Source organism: Nuphar pumila, chromosome 2, assembly GCF_984573655.1.
Source record: "Nuphar pumila chromosome 2, dmNupPumi1.hap1.1, whole genome shotgun sequence".
Classification (NCBI taxonomy): domain Eukaryota; kingdom Viridiplantae; phylum Streptophyta; class Magnoliopsida; order Nymphaeales; family Nymphaeaceae; genus Nuphar; species Nuphar pumila.
In genome coordinates this window covers 123,120,223-123,128,149 of record NC_143250.1, presented here as the reverse complement: position 1 = coordinate 123,128,149, position 7,927 = coordinate 123,120,223, and positions in this window count along the sequence as shown.

Here is a 7,927-nt window from a genome sequence, read left to right as displayed (position 1 = left end):
TATTTTCTCGAACTTTGTTCTAAAGAGCTATTAGATATTGGTGCATGAACATGTTGACTCTTTAGAGCTTAATTCGGTTAAAACAATAAATTTGATGAATCATTTAAGTTAATAATTTTTTATAAAATGTGTTCAATTGGTTTGATAATGATAGTTTTGTACAGGATCTCTGATATTATGAAGTTAATATACACTCGCGCTTGCGCACAGGCGGGCTGTCTAATACCTGGTATGATTGAAATAAAGTTGTTACATTATTACATATTATAAATAAATAAATAAAATCTATATTTTTTAGTTAAAATTTTGGAGGCATTAGAGACAGATTGTGAAGAAAAAATGATTGTTCCAAGCTTGAGCCGAGCTTGAACAACCATGACTCAAGATCGGGTCGATCATGGCTCAGCTCAACTCAAGTTGATAACCTTTATTTAAAAAATATTTTCAAACTATGTGTGAAATACTTTTTTGAAAGAGAGGGAAGTAATGAGATTTGAACCCATGCCATGTCCAAAGATGAGCAATGACTTATCCATTATAATAAAACCATTTTTATGTTAATATTATAAATAAAATATATACATATATAAATCTATTTTTTTTATAACTATGTGAGCCAAGCTTAATTAGACTTATCAAGCTCATTTGAGCTGGTTTAAACTTGGCTCGTTTATATGTACAGAGCCTGAACCCTTGTTCAATCTCCACTCATTTATATTTTCGAACAAGTTCAAGTCAAGCCCGAGCTAGCTCGACTCATTGTGCATCCCTACCTCTAGTGAGTTTTAAGACATGTTTCTTGTATAACTTAACAATGTGACCATCATATTAGGCTTCCCACGTTTAAAAGTGAGAAAATAGTAGAATTAGAAGTGAGAAAATAGTAGAAAAAGTGAAAGTAAGAAAGAAAAAATTATAACTTTTTCAACAATTCCAAACAAGAGAAAATTTTTTAAAAGAACATTTATCTAAAAAATCTTTTTTATAGAAAAAAAATCTCAAGGGGGGAGGGAGGGGAGGTTTGAGGAAGTTTTCTTATCAAAAATTCGTTTTGCATTAGGGCAACCATTCACCCTCAACATATCTCATTCCATGGGATGTCATAAGATCTTCCATCTTCATCTTTTTCCTACCCACTATCATTTTCAGGTGTTGTGGGTGTCTTGAAATCTGAACTCGCTCTTATGTATGACCCGATGTGAAAATATTTTTGGTGACCATATAATGAGATTTTAAATGGGTGTTTGTGGTGGTAGTGGAGGGATCAGGCCATTAAGCTCAAGACTGGAGCCCATTGATAACTTGTACCAATTAGTGTTTTATGCCCTTAGTCATACTTATAGTTGCTTCCTTTTGAAAGTTGAGTACGTGAATTTTGAATGTATTGGGGATTAGGGTTTTGACAAGTCGATCTATATCTGGTATCTATATTTTCTCGCATTTGCTAGTGATTTTTTTGCTCCTTTGCCCATGGACATTGTCCACATAAATCTTGTCTTATGTCATTATTTTATTTTTTTATCTTCTTATTTGCTTCATTTTCATTGTGGTTTACATAACATCAGCTCTCTCTCTCTCTCACACACACACATCTGGTCAAACCACCTCTCTCTCTCTCTCTCTCTCTCTCTCTCTCTCTCTCTCTCTCTCTCTCTCTCTCTCTCTCTCTCTCTCACACACACACACACACACACACACACACACACATGGTCAAGCCACTTTTTTCTCTCTCCGAGAGGAGGCTGATCGACCCCCCTCTTTGTCAAAGCACGTGATCCAAACCCAAGATCCAGCCTTGTCAAGGTCTCGCGACTAAGAGTGGCCAGCCTATGGACTCCTCTAGTGGATAGTCTCAGGATACTCTTGTGTAAGGTCTCCTAATGAAAGCAAAAAAGTTCACCTCTACAAGGAAACCTTGGAAGAGTGAAGTTCAAATAAGAAAGACTTCCAACCAAATGCAATGATCTTCCTTAATGCGTGAGACTTTCACACAATTTGTAATTCTTAAATAGAAGAGTTCCTATCTCACGTTAATGTGTGAGAGAGATAGAGACACCATGGACGCAGGTAAGTAAAGACCAAACCACATTAAACTCGTGTTCACGCTATGTGAGTGTGAACAACAAATTCACGTGAGAATCAACTTCTTGATCGTTTGTTTGCCTTACACATCCGTCGATTTCTTTACTCTCCTCATTTTTCTCACATTTTTCCACTCCGCTTTTTTCATGCTATACAAAAAAGTGAAAATGTTTTATTTGAAAAAACCGATTACAATGTGATTAAATACATGGATGCTTAAATACAAAAGGATAATCCTAGTGAGAATTAAACATTGATGCTTAAATACAAACGGATTACAATGCGACATGACCACATGCGCCACACCCTGGTCTGCAACCAGCCTCCAATGTTACACAAGGGTTGAAGCATAAATTGATGGTCATCATGCTCATGTCATTAGTATTGTACAATTTTGATATGTAGGAAACTAATATGGCAGATTTTTGTTTAGGTATACATGCACATCACATAAACATTATCCAAATTCATAAACTCTGCGATCTCCAGCATTAATGCACTAGATCTCATTAGATTTTTATTGCACCCTGAGCTTTTGATATTGCAATACTTCATACTGTTTTCATGTTGCATAAGTGCTTATGATACATTTTGAATATGATATATCATTGATGTCTTTTTATTTCAACTTATGATTATTTTTATATTTAGATTTTAGCGTTATTTATAATAGCTAATAAAGTTCTCATTTGTTAGCATATAATTATTTTCATGAATAGTGTATTTCATTAATTTTTTATTGGTAGGTAATTAGAGAGATAAGTCTTCCTAATATCTTAGGAATTGCTCTCACCTTAAATTACTTAAACTTGATCAATTTCATGTTGCTTAACCCCTAAGCTAAGTAACTCCAGCAAATAGGGTTAAACCTAGTAGCTGTTAGTACAACCTTGTGAAAAAATGGATTTCAGAAAAAAGATTTCAAGCCTAGAGGCATGTTCTTAAGATCGCTATCTTTAGAACTTCAATCGCCCCACTCCGGAAATTCCGAAGATGCGAAAAAAGGTTTTGTTACGACTGAGTTCCCAGGATACAACTAGGCTTGAACCTCAAGAGAGTTACTGCTTCGCAAGAACAGATGACCTCTCCCACACATGAACTCTGCAAGCCAAACCGAGAAGATAGAAAGGAGAAAACTGGAGAGTCAGAAATTCTGATGTTTTCAAAAGATGAAAATAGAAGATATTTATAGACTTTTAGAGAGGCCAAAACGTTTTGCGATAAATGAGATTAATGGCCATAAATCTGACAGTTTGAAAATAGGACGAAAAGGTACCTGAACGGTCACCCACCTTTGACTGTCAATCAAAGGCCTTCAAAACCGTCCAACAGTCACAAAGCGCCTTAAACTCAATATAAATGCTATTAAAACCTTTCAAACGGCCAGATATCTCAAAACCGAAAAATCAAAACGGACATTTGCGCCTCATATGCACCTCGCACCACTGCGAGCGTGCGAAGTGCACCATCAAAACGCCACATTGCGCCTCAAGGGCCCTTGGGCGCGCGTGCATGCGAACGACGCGTCCGTTGCTGCACGATGCGCAGCAACGTCCGCAAGCCACCCAAAGACACAAGGCTTACCAAAGTAAAGAATAGAGAACAAAGCCTGTATTTAAACCACTAGAAAAAATGATTTCTCTTCGATATGGGACTAAACATTTTTAAGCACTTTTGGTGGAAGAAATCACAAATTTTAAAACTTTCCTAACAATCCCCCACTAGTTTTAAAATATATTTGGCTTGCATAGAAACTTATGCATCAGTGAGAGTGTCTGCATGACTTGAACCCCCACTATTTGAAAGAAAACCTAAATTAACCAAGGTGCTAAGTGGACTTACCTTAAACTTAGCTCCTTATATTGTTAACTGAGTTTTCAATCATACATAGGTTTCCAAAAGTTCAATTGTGTGGATTTCATGTTGACACATTTAGAGCCTTGTGCTTCCCTGGATTCATGAGTGCTCCAGAGAATTGTCAATTCTCATAAGAAACGGCTCACACTTCTACACTCATGTAGGTGAGTTTGTCTAGGTGTACTGTAACACGCACCCTAGCCTTAAGGCCTACAAACTCATTAATAGCTATTAACTCAACCCTCATATTAGTTACATCTCATGAGCATACATCAGTAATGGGCTTACATAAATATGCTCAATATATGTCATTCACCAATTCGTTTCTCATTGAACCTATGCATGTGGGATCTCCAGCGCTCTAGGTTGGGTATCCTTAGGTGATGACTTAATTGGCTTAATTCTCATTCCCCTTGATGTTTTATTGATGACATCTCTCGAAAGGCCTTTCGTAAATGGGTCTGCCAAATTTTGACATGACTTCACATATTTCAATGAAATAATATTGTCATCAATCATTTATCTTATAAAATTGTGTCTTAGACTAATATGTCTAGACTTCCCATTGTATTTCATATTACCTGCTTTACATATAGCTGATTGGCTATCATAAAACATTGAAATAGCAGGTATAGGCTTCTCACCTAGTGGAATATCCACTAGCATATTCTTAAGCCATTCAGCTTCTCTACAAGCAGATGCCAAAGCAATAAACTCATATTCCATTGTAGAATGAGTTATACAGGTCTGTTTCTTAGACCCCCATGCAACTGCTCCTCCACCAAGGGTAAAACCCCAACCACTCGTAGACTTGGAATCTTCAAAGTCGGTATTCTAACTTGCATCACTATACCCTTCAATAATAGCCAGAAACTCGGTATAGTGAATTCCATAGTCTAAAGTATGCTTTAGATATCTAAGAATCTTGTTCACTGCATTCCAGTGTTGATGACCAGGATTATTAGTGTATCTACACACTTTACTCATTGCATAGGCAATATCAGGCCTTGCAGTTCATTGCATACATAAGGCTACCTACAACACTAGCAAATTTTAATTGTTGAACACTTGCACCAACATTAGGAGTCAATTTCATATTTGGATCATATGGGGTGCATGCTGGTGAACTATTAAGATATTCATACTTTGTACGAATTTTCTCAATATAATGTGATCGACATAATACAATGCCATTTTTATTTCTTATAATTTTGATTCCTAAAATAACATCTGCAACACCCAAGTCTTTCATACAAAACAAGGAAGATAAAAATATTTTTGTTTGATTTATGCATTCACTATTGTTACCCAAAATAAGAATATCATCAACATATAAACAAATAATAATAATTGAACTACTATCTACTTTACTGTAGACACATTTGTCAGCATCATGAATTTTAAAACCATTATGTACCAGAGAACTATCAAATTTTTCATGCCATTGCTTAGGGGCTTGCTTTAATCCATATAAGGATTTCACAAGTTTGCAAACTTTGCGCTTTTGCCCTAGCACTACAAAACCTTCAGGTTGCTCTATATATATATCTTCATCTAATTCTCCATTCAAATAAGTTGTTTTTACATCCATTTGATGGATTTGAAGCTTATATATGGCAGCCATGGCAATTAGAATTCTAATAATAGATATTTTGGTTACAGGAGCAAAAGTATCAAAATAATCAATACCTTCTTTTTGTTTAAAGCCTTTTGCAACCAAACGCGTTTTAAATTTATCGATTGTACCATCAACTTTTAATTTCTTTTTAAAAATCCATTTGCAGCCAATAGTTTTGCAACCAACAGGTAAATCCACTAATTTCCAAACATTATTAGACATAATTGATTCTATTTCAGCATTAATAGCTTCTCTCCAAAAGGCAGCATCTTGAGAAAACATAGCCTCTTGAAAAGACATAGGATCATTCTCAATTAGAAATGTATAAAAGTTAGAACCAAAATTAGTTGGTTTTCTAATGCGTTTACTGTGTCTAACTACAGTTTTTGGTTCATCAACACAATCATTAGAATATTCAATCATGTCATTAACAAGATGTTCTTCTACTGTAATGCGATTGCCATCAAGAAGAGAATCAAATGCATTTTTATGTTCTATGAAAGATGCATCTCTAGATTCTATAATAACATCATTAACAATGTTCAGAAATCTATATGTTTTACTATGTTCAGCATACCCAACAAATGCACATTTAAATGCTTTAGGTTCAACCTTCTTCCTTTTATTTTCTGGAATTTTAACATATGCTAAACAACCCCAAACACGAAAATAACTAAGATTAGGTTTCTTACCAAAACATAATTGATAAAGTGATTTTTCAGATTTGGAATAAGGAACTCGGTTAAGAATATAACAAGCAGAAAGTATCGCCTCTCTCCATAAGTTGGAATGCAAACCCGTATTAAGAAGCATAGCATTCATCATTTCTACAAGTGTTATGTTTTTCCTTTCTGCTACTCCATTTTGTTCAGGAGTTCTATGTGTTAAAGTTTGATGGATAATGCCATTATTTCCACAGAATTTATCAAATTCTCCTCCTAAGTATTCACCGCCTCTATCCGTTCTTAAATGTACAATATTTGTTTTAAACCTATTTTGTACTTCAACAAGATAAAGAAGAAATTTGGAAAATGCTTTAGATTTATGTTTCATCAAATAAACATAACAGAATTTCGAGTAATCATCTATAAAGGTAATGAAATACCTATTGCCACCACGACTTAAAACATTATCCATCGTACACACATCAGAATGCATTAATTCAAGCAATTTATAATTCTTTTCTACACTAGGAAACGGGAGTCTAGTTAGCTTAGTTTGAATGCATGTCTCACACTTATATTTATGTTTTATTCTAACATGACAAGGAAGAAGACCAAAGTTACTCATATTATGAATGCAACGAGAAATTATATGTCCTAACCTTGAATGCCAAAGAAAATATGAGTCAACCATATAAACAGAAGTAGTAGCTTCATTTATGCTCATCTTGAACATTCTACCAGTGGCAAACCCTTTTCCTACAAAGATTTTTCCTTTGGTCACAGTTACAATCTCAGACTCAATAACAATCTTAAAGTCATTTCGTGACAGTAGATCTGCAGAGATTAAATTTTTCCAAACTTCTGAAGCATAGTGGACATTCTCAAGTGTTAGGACTTTCTCGGAGGTGAACTTAATTTTCATACTCTCTTTTCCTAGCACTTTAGTTGAGGAAGAGTTTCCCATAAAGAGATTGCATCCCTCCCCCACTACTTCATACGACTTGAACAAGTTCCTGCCGTCTGCCACATGAACAGTGCTTCCAGTATCTAGGTATCAGTCCTTATTTGCAGCCACCATAAAGGTTTCAGAGATTACATCAAAAAGCCTTTCTTCTGACTCATTTGGCTTAGGACCAGTCCTCTTCCGTTCTCTGCATTCTTTAGCAAAATGGTCAAACTTGCCACAAACATAGCAACTAATTTTCTTTTTATCAGTCGGCTTTTTCCCTTTCACGAAATTCTTTTTTATTTTTTGGGTTTTCATGATTTTGCCACCCTTGTTACTAACAAAATTCACTTTAGGATAACCTTCTTTAGGACTCAAATTCTTTTTGTCACGAAGACGAGTCTTTTCCTTAATTCGGATGTCCTTAAGAAGACCATCTAAAGTGATTTTCTCATTTTTATGTTTTAGGTGATTCCTATATTCTTTCCAGAAATCCGACAGTTTCCCAATGATGCCAGCAACTTGGAAGTCATCATCAAGATACATACCTTCTCCTTTGATCTTATAGGCCAAAATTTGCATCTCATGAATTTGAGCAAGTATCGGCTTATCATCAACAATAGAAAAATTAACATACTGGTCTACGATAAATCTTTTATTACCAGAAGCATCTTCTGCATTGTACTTGATCTCGAGAGCATTCCACAACTCTTCAGCCGACTCCAATGGTGAATACAGGTCAAAGAGAAAATCGGCTAA